Below are 15,526 nucleotides of genomic sequence, written 5' to 3'. Positions count from 1 at the left end.
AAGAAGTTAGCACGCACTTAGGAGGGCAAAAGGTATGTTGCTCTGCATTGTAAGGAGATTGGAATGTAGGAATAAAGAAGTCTTGTTACAATTGTATAGAGCTTTGACCACAACTGGAATACTGTGAACAGTTTTGGTGTTTAAAAGGAAGGATACATTTGCATTTGATGTTTTAAAGCAATGTTTCAGTAGATCCTTGAGGTGATAAAGTTGTCCAATGATTTGAAGCTGACTAAATTGGATACATATTAACTGAAGTTTAGACGAATTAAACATGATTTAATTAAAACATACAAGATCTGAAAGAACTTGACAACTAGACAGGGGGAGATAGTTTAGCCTGGCTGAGGAATCATTAATATGAGGGTAGAGTTTCGGTATAAAGGGTTGTTTGTTTAGAACCAAGATGTTAGAGGCTTCTTCACTGAAATTGTTGCCAATCCTTGGAATTCTCTATCCAAGAGAGTTACATATAATTGTTGAATATATTTAAAATTAAGATGAGTAGACTTTTGGTCTCTCAGGGAATCAAGGGACATGTGGAACATGTGGAGACATAGAGTTGAAGCTTAGGATCAGCCTGAATTGCAGTGAATGGAGAGCAAGGTCAATGGGCCACATAATCTACTCATCCTACTTGTTATGAATTCCACTTCCAGACCCATTCAATATAGCATATACAGAGGACCCTTGGTAAAAAGTACAATGTATATTGAAACAACTTATATCGAGGAATTTGCCCTCATAAGAATAATGTGAATATGGTGTGGGTGTGGTGTGGGATTGGAGGGGAAGGGAGGAGGGGGTTTAGGATCTGTACTAATTCTGGCCTCATGCCCATTTCCAATTCTAAATTCTCTGCCATTGCTGGCCCGGCATGCCAAGCTCTGGAATTCTCTCCCTACATCTCTCTGCCTCCTTACCTCACTTTCCACCTTTTAAGAGACTTTTTTGCCTGTTTGACCAAACGTTTGGTCACCTGACCTAATATGTCCTTATGGGGTTCAACATTGGGTTATCACAATGTGAAGTGCTTTGGGACATTTTATTGCATTTAAAGCACGATATAAATAAAATGCTGGTGGTGTTGTTTCTAATTGTATCTGTGCCTTTAAACTTAATGAAGGATTATTTTAGTCCTTTCGCCTCATCATTTTCTGTTGCTCAAACTCATTTACTAGCTCATCTAATATCTGATGGAATGCTTGTTCTGCAGTTTGATTAGATTAGATTATTTACAGTGTGGAAACAGGACCTTCGGCCCAACAAGTCCACACCGACACTCCGAAGAGCAACCCACCCATTCCCCTACATTTGCCCCTTCATCTAACACTACGGGCAATTTAGCACGGCCAATTCAGCTAACCTGCACATTTTTGGACTACGGGAGGAAACTGGAGCACCCGGAGGAAACCCACGCAGACACGGGGAGAATGTGCAAACTCCACACAAACACACAGGGAATTGGACCCGGGTCTCTGGCGCTGTGAGGCCCTTAATTATATTCCATTTGTACCTTCCTATCTAATGATGAATGCTAAAGCATATTTCTTAGTTCCATCCCCATCAAAATCTGCCATCCAGAAATTAAAACTTTTAGTTTTCTCTATTTCCATCATTGAGGATTACTTGAAAATCCCTTGCATTTTGGCTGGTTTTACATTAGTTTTCCTTTTACTTTGACGTTACTCACCAGAGTTAATCTAATTATTGCATGGTAACAAGTTTAGTACTGCAGCCCATTTATGAGTTCCATGACCATTTATTTTGATTTGTGTTCAGAAATCACAAATTGATTCACACATTTGATTTGTGTCTCACAATTTGTGTAAAATGATTTCAATTTATACTTTCCATTATAGTTTTCTTAATGAATCTCTGCCATAAAATATCAACGATTTTTCTTCAAGCAAGTAAAAGCTTAAGCTTGAACTCTCTCATTTCTTACTTCAATAGATCCCAGGTAATTCCCTATGGAGACAATGGATCCAATTCAGTTTCATGACTTATGCACTGTTTCCACCTTCCTGATGTCCTACAAATAATGTCCTTCCTTCTGCACTTGTTCTTGATCCAAATGTTGATGTGTCATGTCTGCCTCACTAATGGGCCTGCAACATAGTACCAAGTGAATCGTAAGATTACTTAAATTAAAGAATTGCACACCATTAAACCAATCTTTTGCAAGAATTCATATTTCCCTTACTTTCAATATGAACTGTGACTTCTATCTGCTTTTCTCAAATGCCTTCTTTCAAAATGGCTTATGTTACACTTTTTCTAATTAAGTGAACACTGCCCTATAATGGTGTGTGATGTTCAAGATTTCTCACCACTGTATCACTATCTTTAGCTGACATGTAGATATCTGCTTTTTAGTACCTGCCAGACAAAGTCAGCACTAAACAAAAAAACAAAAAAACTGGATGCTGGACATCAGAAACAAAAACAGAAATTGCTGGAAAAACACAGTAAGTCTGGCAGCATCTGTGGAGAGAAATCAGCATTATTGTTTCAGGCTCAATGACCCCTCCTCACATTGTAGCTAGGAAAAGGTTTGTTTTATGCAGAAGATTGGGTGGGGGGATGAGACAGAAGTAAACAATAGCCTACCCCCATTATCCACTAAAAACCCATGGCAAGGGGGCCTCCAAAATGTCCACCTTCTTCCTCTGGATTCCCTAGCACCATAGTTGACAGGGATCTCAGCTGGGTCTGACCCATCTCTCACACTTCTGTCCTCACCCCCTCTCTTCCTTTCCACAACAGCAATAGGGTCTTTCTTATCCTCATCTATCATCTCACCAGCATCCACATCCAGAGGATCATTAGCTGCCATTTCCACAATGTCCAGGAAGATGCCACCACCAGACACACATTCCCCTTCCCTCCCTTGTCAAAAAGTGTGGTGCTGGAAAAGCACAGCGGTCAGCCAGCATCCGAGGAGCAGGAGAGTCGACATTTCTAGCATAAGCCCTTCATCAGGAATCCGCAGGGACCATTCTCCCGGGACACCCTGGTCCACTCCTCCTTCACTCCTAAAACCCCCGTGACACCTTCCCTTGCAATCGGAGAATGTGTAATATCTTCCTCCCTCCTCACTACCAAAAGCCCCAAACACACCTTCCAGGTGAAGCAGCATTTTACCTGCACCGCTCAATCTAGTCGACTGCATTCGCTGCTCACAATGTAATCTCCTCTAAATTGGGGAAATGAAGCACAGACTGGGTGACCACTTTGCAGAACACTTACATCTGTCTGCAAAGAAAAGACCCTGAGCTGCCTACCACTTCAATGCACCATCCTGTTCCCTGGCCAGCATGTCTGTCTTAGGCTTGCTGCAGTGCTCCAGTGAAGCTCTGCTCAAGTTGGAAGAATAACACCTCTTTGTCTGTTTGGGAACTCTGTAGCCTTCAGGATTTAGTATTGTTCAACAATTCTAGGGCTTGAGAACCTTCTTCTATGTCCTTACCTCAACCCCCACACACCAGGCTTTGTCATTATATGGGCTGCTATCAAACATAATCCATTGTCAGCCTCCAGTGGTCCCCATTAATAACTATTGATTGTCCTAGGCTGATGATTACCCATTCCTTTTTCTGTCCAACTGTTTTTCTCTCACTTTGGGCTCTATCTCCACCTATTGCTTACTCCTCCCCCACACTACCTTCTGCATAGACACCAGACTTTTCCCAGCCACCACCAGTTCTGAAGAAGGGTTATTGGACTGGAAACGTTAACTCTGGTTTCTCTCCACAAATGCTGCCAGACCTGCTCAGTTTTTCCAGCAATTTTTGATTTTTCTGCACTTGAATCATCATTTCCTCTTGACAAACAGCATCTATTTCTTTTCCTCAGTATATTTTATCCAGATTTAGTTAACCTCCTCCTTAAACTGTAGGATGTTTACACATAATTCTCATACTGAGATTTTAAACTCAAGCGAACCTAACTAAAGATGCTTCTTTGTTTACAATTGTTCCAACATTGATGATTTTCAGGAATTCCCACATTCTGTTGAGCTGGTTTCCACTCCTGACTTGGTAAACTGCAGTATCCAAAGGATCTTCGACATAATTTGCAACAATTGAAGACAAAAGGTATATTCCCAAATGATTCCAAGGTCAGGATAATTATCCCCGTATGGAGACAAGCACATAGCAGGGTGGGTGCAAACATTTGGCTAGTGAGCTGGTTTGCCAGCATCACCCTGCAAGTGTTTAGTAGCCACTTAAGCTGAGTAAATGGCCAGTTATAGCTAAATGTCAGAGGCTGACTGCAACTTTCCAATTGGCCTGCAAGCCTTTGAAGGCCTCAGAGCTAGGGCAGCTGCCTAAAAGTGTCCTCCTGCTGACCAGGTGCCCAAAGTTCCAGGGGGCAGGCCTTGAGCTGCCTCCCATCAATGTAACCACAGGCAAGGCCTCAGAGCACCCTTCACAATAGTCATAGCGTAATAGAGATGTACAGCACAGAAACAGACTTTTCGGTCCAACTCTTCCATACCGACCAGATATCCCCATCTAATGGAGTCCCATTTGTCAGCACTTGGACCATAAATCCTTCCTATTCATAAACACATCCAGATGCCTTTTAAATGTTGTAATTGTACCAGCCTCCACCACTTCTTCTGGCAGCTTATTCCATACATGTACCACCCTCGGCATAGAAAAGTTGCCCTTTCGGTCCCTTTTAAATTTTTCCCCTTTCAACCTAAACCTATGCCCTCTTGTTCTGGACTCCCCCACCCTAGGGAAAATACATCATATATTTACACTATCAGTGCTACTCATGATTTTATAAACCTCTATAAGATCACCCTCAGCCTCTGACAGTCCAGAGAAAACAGCCTCAGCCTATTCGGCCTCTCCCTGTAGCTCAAATCCTCCAACACTGGCAACGTCCTTGTAAATCTTTTCTGAACCCTTTCAATTTTCACAATATCCTTCCAATAGGAAGGAGACCAGTATTGCACACAATATTCCAAAGTGGCGACCTGTCTGTTTTAGGTATTTTTTAAATTCAAAAGTTTAGAAGCTTATAAAAGGGGTTTCAAGATGTAGGTTCTTTTCAGAAAGAAAGGTTTGTAAAAATATCAAATTAATGTTAAATATTGGAAACAAAGGAAGCCAGAGCTGTGTAATTCTACCTTGTTGTTCCTGTAGAGTCAGTTAATATTTCAGATATTATATCCAGTGTTGAAGGAATTGAGTTGATTAACCAATTCCCTATAAGTCATCTGGCTCACTCATTCGCTGTTCTGATGGCCTTCAGAGGGAATATTGAAGTCAGCCCTGTGCTGCTGCTCCTTAAAATGCAATTCGTTAGTGCTGCACCAAGAGCTCCTAGACACCTTTTCCCACTTCTATCACTATATCGGAAATAAAGACTTAAAAAAAGTTACTGTCATTAACAGTTAAGTACTGGGAAGTGATAGTATTAATGAATGGCACTCGGCCAGGCATGATGATGTGCTGAACAGCTCCTCCTCCACAAAAGACATCTCTGGGTTCAGCTAGTATTGTTGAGCACACTCACACAATGCACAGCGCAATTTATGTTGGGGTTTGTGATTGTTCATCTTATTTTCAAATCATGTATTTATCAACAATCCTCATGGATAGTGATCTAACTTGCAGAAATAACTGGGAATTACAACACAATTATTATTCATGGTCTTCCAATATAGAAACTATCAAGATTTCCTTTTTTTAAGATGCTAACTATCTAGGCAAATATTTTCTTGACAAGCATGAATGAACTATATATTGTAATTGTATATCTTTAAGTATCTGTCATAAATCTATCGTTCAATGTTCAATAACGTGTTCACCTCATAGCAACATGATTAGTCTACATATTTAAGAAATGATTGGGAGATTCAAGATGGTAGCTGTCTGAAAAGCCTGCTGCATTGGGCTCTGTGCCATACCCGAGGCAAGGTGGGCTTCTGTCACCCCACCATTATCACTGTAAAGTAGGCAGAACACCTAGAAACTTTTTAATTTGGATTTGGAGACTTTGGAGTCGACATGAAGACAAATAAGGGAAAGGGAGCAAGAGGAGCACAGCAGGAAGGGCACTCCCATACTGTGTGAGGTACACCTGCAGCCGCTGCTTCGACCCCCGTGGCGGTGCCTCTGAGCTCAGAGGAGCAGCAGCATCTACTACCTGAGGTCACAAAACTCTGTCAAAAAATTGAAATGGTGCTGGAACCAATCTCTGCCATGCTGAAAAAGCACGAGGAGAAGATTCAGTCATTGGATCGACGCATGGAAGGTGTCAAGCAGTGGACCACGGCTTCGAAGACCGTGACGGAGAACTCTGAAGGGCGGATCCAAACCTTGGAGGACCAGGTTCAGGCCTTGTTGGAGCAGGTTGATGACCTCGTAAATCGAGGTCGGAGAAAAAACTTACATGTGGTCAGTCTTCTGGAGTGCGAAGAAGGCGAGAACCTGGCCGAGTTCCTGGAGAAGTGGCTCCCGGAGTTGCTGGGCCTGGAAATCAAATCAGGCCTGGTGAGTGTGGAGCGGGCCCACTGGATCACGATGCACAAGTCTGGGTTGGAGCAGCGCCTACACCCCGTCCCAGTGCAACTCCAGCTCTATAAAGAAAAGCAGTTAATAATAGAAACATTCAGAAGACTGGGAAGAAACCTGTATATATATAAAGGTTCGAGAATAATGTTTTTTCAAGATTTTTCTGGGGCCATAATTAAGAAGAGGAAGGCTTTTGATGATGTTAAGAAAAAATTAAGACACTTAAATATTAGTGAGTTTTGAGAAGATTTTTAGCTCAGGTTGAGGTTCTGGATGTAAGTTGCTCACTGAGCTGGAAGGTTCATTTTGGAAACGGTCCTTCAGCTCAGTGAGCAAACCTACATCCAGAGTTAAATATTCAATATTCTCTGAGGTACCCGGCAGTACTACATTCTAATTATGGAGGGTCTGTCTATAACTTTGACTCAGCGGAAAAAGTAAAAGAATTTGTGAACTCACTGAAATAATAGACTTGGACCGAGGGGAAAAGATGTTTGTGAACAATGGCATAATTTTTTTAGAACATAGAACATAGAAGAATACAGCGCAGTACAGGCCCTTCGGCCCTCGATGTTGCGCCGATCCAAGCCCACCTAACCTACACTAGCCCACTATCCTCCATATGCCTATCCAATGCCCGCTTAAATGCCCATAATGAGGGAGAGTCCACCACTGCTACTGGCAGGGCATTCCATGAACTCACGACTCGCTGAGTAAAGAACCTACCCCTAACATCTGTCCTACACCTACCCCCCCTTAATTTAAAGCTATGCCCCCTTGTAATAGCTGACTCCATACGTGGAAAAAGATTCTCACTGTCGACCCTATCTAAACCCCTAATCATCTTGTACACTTCTATCAAGTCACCCCTAAACCTTCTTTTCTCCAATGAAAACAACCCCAAGTGCCTCAGCCTTTCCTCATACGATCTTTCTACCATACCAGACAACATCCTGGTAAACCTCCTATGCACTTGTTCCAGTGCCTCCACATCCTTCCTATAGTATGGCGACCAAAACTGCACACAATACTCCAGATGTGGCCGCACCAGAGTCCTATACAACTGCAACATGATTTTTTTTTTTTAAATTCTTTTTTATTGATTTTTTAAGACATATTTTTATTTTGAAATAAAAATACACCATTCATGATTGCATTTGCGATAATGTAATAACAAACTTTTCAGGCTATGAAATACTAAATATTTTACAAGCCTGGGATTAAAATATCAGACAATTGTTACCAACAGTGATTTACTTTGGCATTGTGCCTTTCTCTCCCCCTCCTGAGGGCACTAACTCTATATTGACTACAGTTCCTTAGGACAGTTTCTTAGGTGCCAATCACATTCTGTTAACTTGTCCAGCTGACTTATTTAATGACTAATGTAGACAGCAAGCTACTCAAACATGAAAGGCATCACAAATAGCCCAATCATGTCGTCATTCAACTTCCGAGTAAGAACCATCATTAGAAATCAGAGATGGGAACATAAATACAGAGTTCCTACGTTCGCTCCTCAGGCTAATTCCAAAAGTAGCACCCTGCTACTCTAGCTACGATCAGCTAACTCAGACACATCTAAATGGTTTCTGTACAATTCCCAAATCTTGAATGGGACATAGTAGACAAAAGGTGCTAATTAAATGCAATTCTCTTCATTCATTATCCAACAGGATTAGAATAGGGCAAAATTTATCAAAAACCATAGCCTCATGCCACGGTCTTAAGTTGTCCCAGATGTTTTGAAGCAGAAATATTTGTTTATGTGAATTCAACTGTTCTCTCATCGATACAAGTAACTTTTAGATGTTGAAACCTATCTTGCTTTCTGTCACTCCCCAAAATAACAATTAAGATGTCTCTAAGATAATTTAAATATTCTTTCAAGCAGAGTGATTTGATCCAAAGCAAAGTTTTACATTGTATGTACGTTAGCACAAAGAACAGATTTTGTCAATGCTGGTTAGTACCTCAATTGTGCAATGTCATCCACACATAAATCAATCATTGAATGTTTGATATTAATTTCTAATCCTTTTCTTGAATTACACAAATCTGATACAAATTCTATTAGCTGTAATACAAATATACAACTAGAATGACAGCGATTGATCAGCACTCAGTGATAATTAATTCCTTTTCAAACCAGGGCACTGAGATAGTTGAGAATTTTCAAAGTGAATTAGGCCAAGATGAAAGTACATATTCACTTGTTTATAATCCAAAAAAGTCACTGCTTCTCCTTGTTATAAAAGTAAAACTGTTTGCAAAGGAAGTTGAAGGAACCAGGAATCTGCTTGTACACACCTTCAGCTTCCTCATTTTCTGAAATGCTTCTTGTCACCCTCGTTAGAAATGTTTGTAGATCATCTGAATGAGCATATTTACTGAATATATTCACCAGTGTTTTCATGTACCAAGATCCATCCTTTTTTAATCTCCTCTTTCTTTGTTCTTTCCCTTTCATAGTTTCTGACCTTATAGGCTTGGTGTAAAACATGGTTTGTTTCATGTTTTATCTGTTTGTTAGTTATCTGTTATTTTACTGTTCTGTTTTTCTGGGTGAGGGGTGGTTGAGCTATGGTGGGGGAGGGGAGGGAATCCATTGCCAACTTGCAGGAGTGTAAATAACAGGGTTTTTTTCCATTGCCTGGGTTTGGGGCATGGCCTTAACTGAAAGGTGCCAGGACGGCTACAAGGTTGGGAGTGAATGCCCCCTAGGCCCTTCAGACCTACAAGTCCACACTGACCCTCTGAAAGGTAACCCACCCAAAACCCATTCGTCTACATTTACCCCTAACCTACACATCCCAGAAAACTATGGGCAATTTAGCATGGCTAGTTCACCTAACCTGCACACTTTGGATTGTGGGATGAAACCGGAGCACCCGGAAGAAACCGACGCAGACACAGGGAGAATGTTCAATTTCCAGTCACCCGAGGCTGCAATCGAACCTGGGCCCTGGTGCTGTGAGGGCAGCAGTGCTATCCACTGAGCCACTGTGCTGCCACAGATCTCTCGAGATTTGTGGTTTCTGTGTTTATTTGTTCAAGTTAGGAGTAGTGGTTAGTTGCTCAGTTTTAATAGTTTTAGTAGTGTTTGTAAGAATAGTTTTCAGATTTGATAAAGTTTGTGTTTTTCCACTCGCCACACATTGAATGGGCTTCTTTCTCTCGGGGGGACCGCAGGCTGTAGTGTGCAGTCATGGCTAGTGATCTGTTCAGGTGATGCACCTGGAATACAAAGGGAAGCTATTCCCCCATTAAAAGGAAAAAGGTGCTTGCAAATCTTAAGAAGGAAAGTGTTGACATCGCTGTATTGCAAGAGATGCATTTAACCAATCAGGAACATCTGAAGTTACAGCAGGGGGGAATACGATAGGGTATTCTTCTTCTGCTTCAACTCCAAAAGCAGAAGAGTGGCCATACTGGTATGAAGGAACCTCCCATTTCAGGTGATAGATCAAATCAAGGATGAGTATGGGCAGTTCATCATTCTCAAGGCTCTGCTACACGGAGAAGAATATGACATCCTGAACGTTTACTGTCCCCCAGCTCATCCTCTCAAATATCCTGGATCAGTGGTGCTGGAAGAGCACAGCAATTCAGGCAGCATCCGAGGACAGGCAAAATCGACGTTTCGGGCAAAAGCCCTTCATCAGGAATAAAGGCAGAGAGCCTGAAGCGTGGAGAGATAAGCTAGAGGAGGGTGGGGGTGGGGATAGAGTAGCATAGAGTACAATAGGTCAGTGGGGGAGGAGATGAAGGTGATAGGTCAGGGAGGAGAGGATGGAGTGGATAGGTGGAAAAGGAGCTGGGCAGGTCAGACAAGTCCGGACAAGTCAAGGGGATCGTGTTGCTGGAGGTTAGAAACTAGGATGAGGTGGGGGAAGGGGAAATGAGGAAGCTGTTGAAATCCACATTGATGCCCTGGGGTTGAAGTGTTCCGAGGCAGAAGATGAGGCGTTCTTCCTCCAGGCGTCTGGTGGTGAGGGAGCGGCGGTGAAGGAGGCCCAGGACCTCCATGTCCTCGGCAGAGTGGGAGGGGAAGTTGAAATGTTGAGCCACCGGGCAGTTTGGTTGATTGGTGCGGGTGTCTCGGAGATGTTCCCTAAAGTGCCCTGCTAGGAGGCGCCCAGTCTCCCCAATGTAGAGGAGACCGCATCGGGAGCAACGGATACAATAAATGATATTAGTGGATGTGCAGGTAAAACTTTGAAGGATGTGGTAGGCTCCTTTAGGGCCTTGGATGGAGGTGAGGGAGGAGGTGTGGGCCCAGGTTTTACAGTTCCTGCGATGGCAGGGGAAAGTGCCAGGATGGGAGGGTGGATCGTAGAGGGGCGTGGACCTGACCAGGTAGTCACGGAGGGAACGGTCTTTGCGGAAGGCGGAGAGGGGTGGGGAGGGAAATATATCCCTGGTGGTGGGGTCTGTTTGGAGGTGGCGGAAATGTCGGCGGATGATTTGGTTTATGCGAAGGTTGGTAGGGTGGAAGGTGAGCACCAGGGGCGTTCTGTCCTTGTTGCGGTTGGAGGGGTTGGGTCTGAGGGCGGAGGTGCGGGATGTGGACGAGATGCGTTGGAGGGCATCTTTAACCACGTGGGAAGGGAAATTGCAGTCTCTAAAGAAGGAGGCCATCTGGTGTGTTCTATGGTGGAACTGCTCCTCCTGGGAGCAGATACGGTGTAGGCGGAGGAATTGGGATGGCATTTTTGCAAGAGGTAGGGTGGGAAGAGGTGTAATCCAGGTAGCTGTGGGAGTCGGTGGGTTTGTAGAAAATGTCAGTGTCAAGTCGGTCGTCACTGATGGAGATGGAGAGGTCCAGGAAGGGGAGGGAGGTGTCAGAGATGGTCCAGGTAAATTTAAGGTCAGGGTGGAATGTGTTGGTGAAGTTGATGAATTGCTCAACCTCCTCGCGGGAGCACGAGGTGGCGCCAATGCAGTCATCAATGTAGCGGAGGAAGAGGTGGGGAGTGGTGCCGGTGTAATTACGGAAGATCAACTGCTCTACGTAGCCAACAAAGAGACAGGCATAGCTGGGGCGCATACGTGTGCCCATGGCTACCCCTTTGGTCTGGAGGAAGTGGGAGGATTCAAAGGAGAAATTGTTAAGGGTGAGGACCAGTTCGGCCAAACGAATGAGAGTGTCGGTGGAGGGGTACTGTTGGGAACGTCTGGAGAGGAAAAAACTGAGGGCTTGGAGGCCCTGGTCATGGCGGATGGAGGTGTAGAGGGATTGGATATCCATGGTGAAGATGAGGCGTTGGGGGCCGGGGAAACGGAAGTCTTGGAGGAGGTGGAGGGCATGGGTGGTGTCTCGAACGTATGTGGGGAGTTCCTGGACTAGGGGGGATAGGACAGTGTCGAGGTAGGTAGAGATGAGTTCAGTGGGGCAGAAGCATGCTGAGACAATGGGTCGGCCAGGGTGGTCAGGCTTGTGGATCTTGGGAAGGAGGTAGAACCGGGCAGTGCGGGGTTCCCGGACTATGAGGTTGGAAGCTGTGGGTGGGAGATCTCCTGAGGTGATGAGGTTCTGTATAGTCTGGGAGATGATGGTTTGGTGATGGGGGGTGGGGTCATGGTCAAGGGGGTGGTAGGAAGAGGTGTCCTCGAGTTGGTGTTTGGCTTCAGCGATGTAGAGGTCAGTGCGCCAGACTACCACTGCACCCCCTTTGTCCGCTGGCTTGATGGTGAGGTCAGGATTGGAGCAGAGGGATTGGAGGGCTGCGCGTTGTGAGGGTGAGAGGTTGGAGTGGGAGAGGGGGGTCGACAGGTTGAGGCGGTTAATGTCCCGGCGTCAGTTGGAAATGAAGAGGTCAAGGGCAGGTAATAGGCCAGCGCGGGGTGTCCAGGTGGATGCAGTGTGTTTGAGGTGGGCGAAGGGGTCCTCGGAAGGTGGGCAGGAGTCCTGATTGTGAAAGTAAGCTCGGAGGCGACGGAAGAATTGTTCAATGTCACGGCGTGTATTAAATTCATTGATGCGTGGATGGAGGGGGACGAAGGTGAGTCCTTTGGTGAGGACTGATTGTTCGTCCTCAGTGAGGGGGAGGTCTGGGGGGATGGTGAAAATTCGGCAGGGCTGGGAGCTGGGAGCTGGTGTGGGTGTCGAGCTGGGAGTGGGGTCGGAGCCAGTACCTGGAGTGGGTGTGATGGTGGGGGGAATGGGGGTAGAGTCATGAGCAGGGGTAGTGTTCCCCTCGGGGTTCTGGGGGGTGGGGATAGTGACAGTGGGGTCTGTGGGGGGCATGTCAGCAGAATGCAGGTGAGTGGCATTGGTGGGGGCGGAAGTGGTGGCAGACACGGCAGTAGGGGTGGCGGAAGTCACTGAGCGTATGGCATCAGCGATGATGTGAGGGGCGGAAGTGGCTGTGGGAGTGGCCATGATGGGGGCAGAAGTGACATCATCAATCAGCGTGGGGGTGGTAGCTGCATCAGCCACATGGCTAATGGTGTTTCCGAGGCCAGGAGAATCTTCTGGAATGTTCGAGGAGCGCTGGTTATGGAGGTGGATAGATAAAAGTTTGTTGTACTTACAGTTTTTGATGTTTGAGATGGAATTGAAATACTGTTTGTTGAGAGTATGAATTCTCCTGAGGATGTAGTACAGAGTGGGTCCTTTGCAATTCTGAGAGAGTGTGGCCCTCAGCTGAGGCAGGGCAGACTGTAGAGAGGTTAGGTACCGGCGCATTGCTGCAAGCGTGGAGCGGAGGATCTTGATGGAGAACCGTTGCTGGTGTTTTTGAATCTTTGATTTTAACCCTCTCAAATATCCTGTTGACATAGTCTCTAAATTAATGGCTTTTGAGGTGTGCCATATGTTTATAGGAGGAAACTTTAATCATCTCATGGACCCTGGGGTAGACAGGATGCCAAGGGGTCTGTCTGGTACACCTCTGCAGTCTGGACAGTTAAAGGACTTGTGTGAAGAGTTGGGGCTAGTGGATGAGTGGAGGGGTCTCCAACCTAACAGGAGGGATTTTACCTTTTACTGTAACCCGCACAAGTGTCACACAAGAGTTTACTTGTTCTTTGTTCTGTCAGTTTATTTGGACTTGGTGTTGGCATGTAGGATTGGGAACACAATTATTTCAGACCATGCAGCAGTGTACTTGGATGTTAAGACGAAAGGTAGTGGAGCAGACACACGGCTCATGGATCCATTTCTGCTCAGGGATGGCAACTTTGTAGAGTATATTACAAGGGTGTTCAGGACTTCTTGGGACATCAATTGGGATATGGCCAGTAATCCATCGGTGCTCTAGGAGACCAGCAAGGCATACTTAAGGGGTCTGATTATTTCATACCCTACAACGAGAAAGAGGCAGAGAGAAGAACAGTAGCGGATGCTTGAGGCCCAGCTGAAGGCAGCCGAGTCGGCATATTATACCAGGCCATCTGTGGTTAAATTACAATGGGTCACGGATCTCTGGGCTGCTCTGGACTCAGTGCTCACACAAGCGGCGAAGAGAGGGATCTCCTTTGCAAAGCCAATGCTGTTCAAATATAAGGATAAGCAAAGTAGATACCTGTTTTGTCTTGCTAGGAAGAAAAGTGCTCCACAGTCCATTGCGTCTATTAGGGAGAGAACTGGCAACATCACTCACGAGTTGGAAAAAATTAAAGCCAGATTTCAGAAATTCTATGCAAAGTGATACCGGTCAGAGGGATGTGGGGATGGAGTAGTGAGAGTGGGATCCTGTTTTGAAAATCTGAACCTCCCCAGTATAAACCCAGATCAGGCCTCCCTTTTAAATGCATCCTTAACGATAGGAGGTGCAAGAGGCAGTAAGGCAGCTCCAAGGATGCAAGGCACCCGGTCCATATGGGCTCCCAAGTGAATTTTACCAGGGGTTTACACACATGTTAGCTGAACCACTTCTGCAGATGTATAATCACTCGTATAGCCAGGACTGCCTTCTGCCCTCTCACAGGGAGACCAATATCTCCCTTATTATAAAGAAAGGGAAAGACTCCAAGGATTGCACGCCATGCAGACCTATCTCATTCAAGATTTTAACTAAGGTTCTGGCTCTGAGGTTGGAAACGGTGTTGCCCATTATTATAAAAGAGGACCAGTTGGGTTTTATCAAGGGCTGCAAGTATGTCAGCAGAGATTGATTCCGGCTTGGTGGTCTTCCTGGATGCAGAAAAGGCTTTTGACCGGTGGAATGGTCATATCTCTTTGATGTTCTGGATTGCTTTGGTCTAGGGAGGCCCTTCGCCAGGTGAGTGGCAGTGTTATATAGAGACCCCAAGATGGTGGTTATCACGAATGGTGTCAAGTCGAGCAATTTTCGTGTGGGGAGAGGCAGTCGAAAGGGATGTCTTCTCTCGCCACTGCCATTTACCTTGGTAATTGAGCCGTTGGCAGAAGCCATCCGAAAGGACCCTGGAATAGTGACACCAAGGAAGGTATTGGGGAACACTAAATTACTCTTTATGTGGATGTTGTCCTTTTGTTTTTGGCTAACCTGGAAATGTCCATACCTCGGCTAATACAACAAAATAAATTATTCGGCAGTTTCTCGGGATACAGGATAAATCTTGCAAAGTCGGAAGTCATGCCCGTAGAGGAATTGGTAGAAATACTGGAACTGAAGGATGGAACACAGTTTCCTTTTCGGTGATCACAGAAAGGTTTTCTCTACCTTGCAATTTTTATTATCCCAATCTTCCGTCAGCTGTACAGAGCTAACTTTGTACAATTGTTTGAGAGAATAAAGCAGGACTTGCAACAGTGAAAGGGGCAACCAATATCATGGTTAGGCCTTATAGCCTTGATTAAAATGAATGTTCCTTCTCTGTTATTATACCCTATGAGGATGCTCCCATTGTTATTACCCAAACAGGTGCTGGGAGGTTTACCGGTTGGCTTGGATCCTTTATTTGGTGCCATAGGCGCCCCCTAATTAAATTTACCAAGTTGCAAATTCCACAGGATATGGAGGGGTGGACTTCTCTGATCTGAAGAGATGTCAAATAGATGC

At 44.9% G+C, this 15,526-nt stretch overlaps 1 protein-coding gene across 1 annotated transcript in view; it reads left to right on the top strand.

The window, feature by feature from the left end:
• Positions 1-4,007: 4,007 nt before the first annotated feature.
• Positions 4,008-15,526, top strand: part of ankrd67 (ankyrin repeat domain 67) — a 52,307-nt gene continuing 40,788 nt past the window's right edge. Inside the window, exon 1 of the mRNA XM_087993603.1 lies at positions 4,008-4,100. The gene's annotated coding sequence lies outside the window, so the exon portion shown is untranslated. The remainder of the gene's footprint in view (positions 4,101-15,526) is intronic.

This window comes from Chiloscyllium plagiosum, unplaced genomic scaffold (genome assembly GCF_037043375.1).
Source record: "Chiloscyllium plagiosum isolate Xiang-an unplaced genomic scaffold, Cpla_swu_hap1 HiC_scaffold_13, whole genome shotgun sequence".
Lineage (NCBI taxonomy): Eukaryota > Metazoa > Chordata > Chondrichthyes > Orectolobiformes > Hemiscylliidae > Chiloscyllium > Chiloscyllium plagiosum.
Note: the sequence above shows the minus strand (reverse complement) of the source record. Positions and strands in the feature narration are given on the sequence as shown.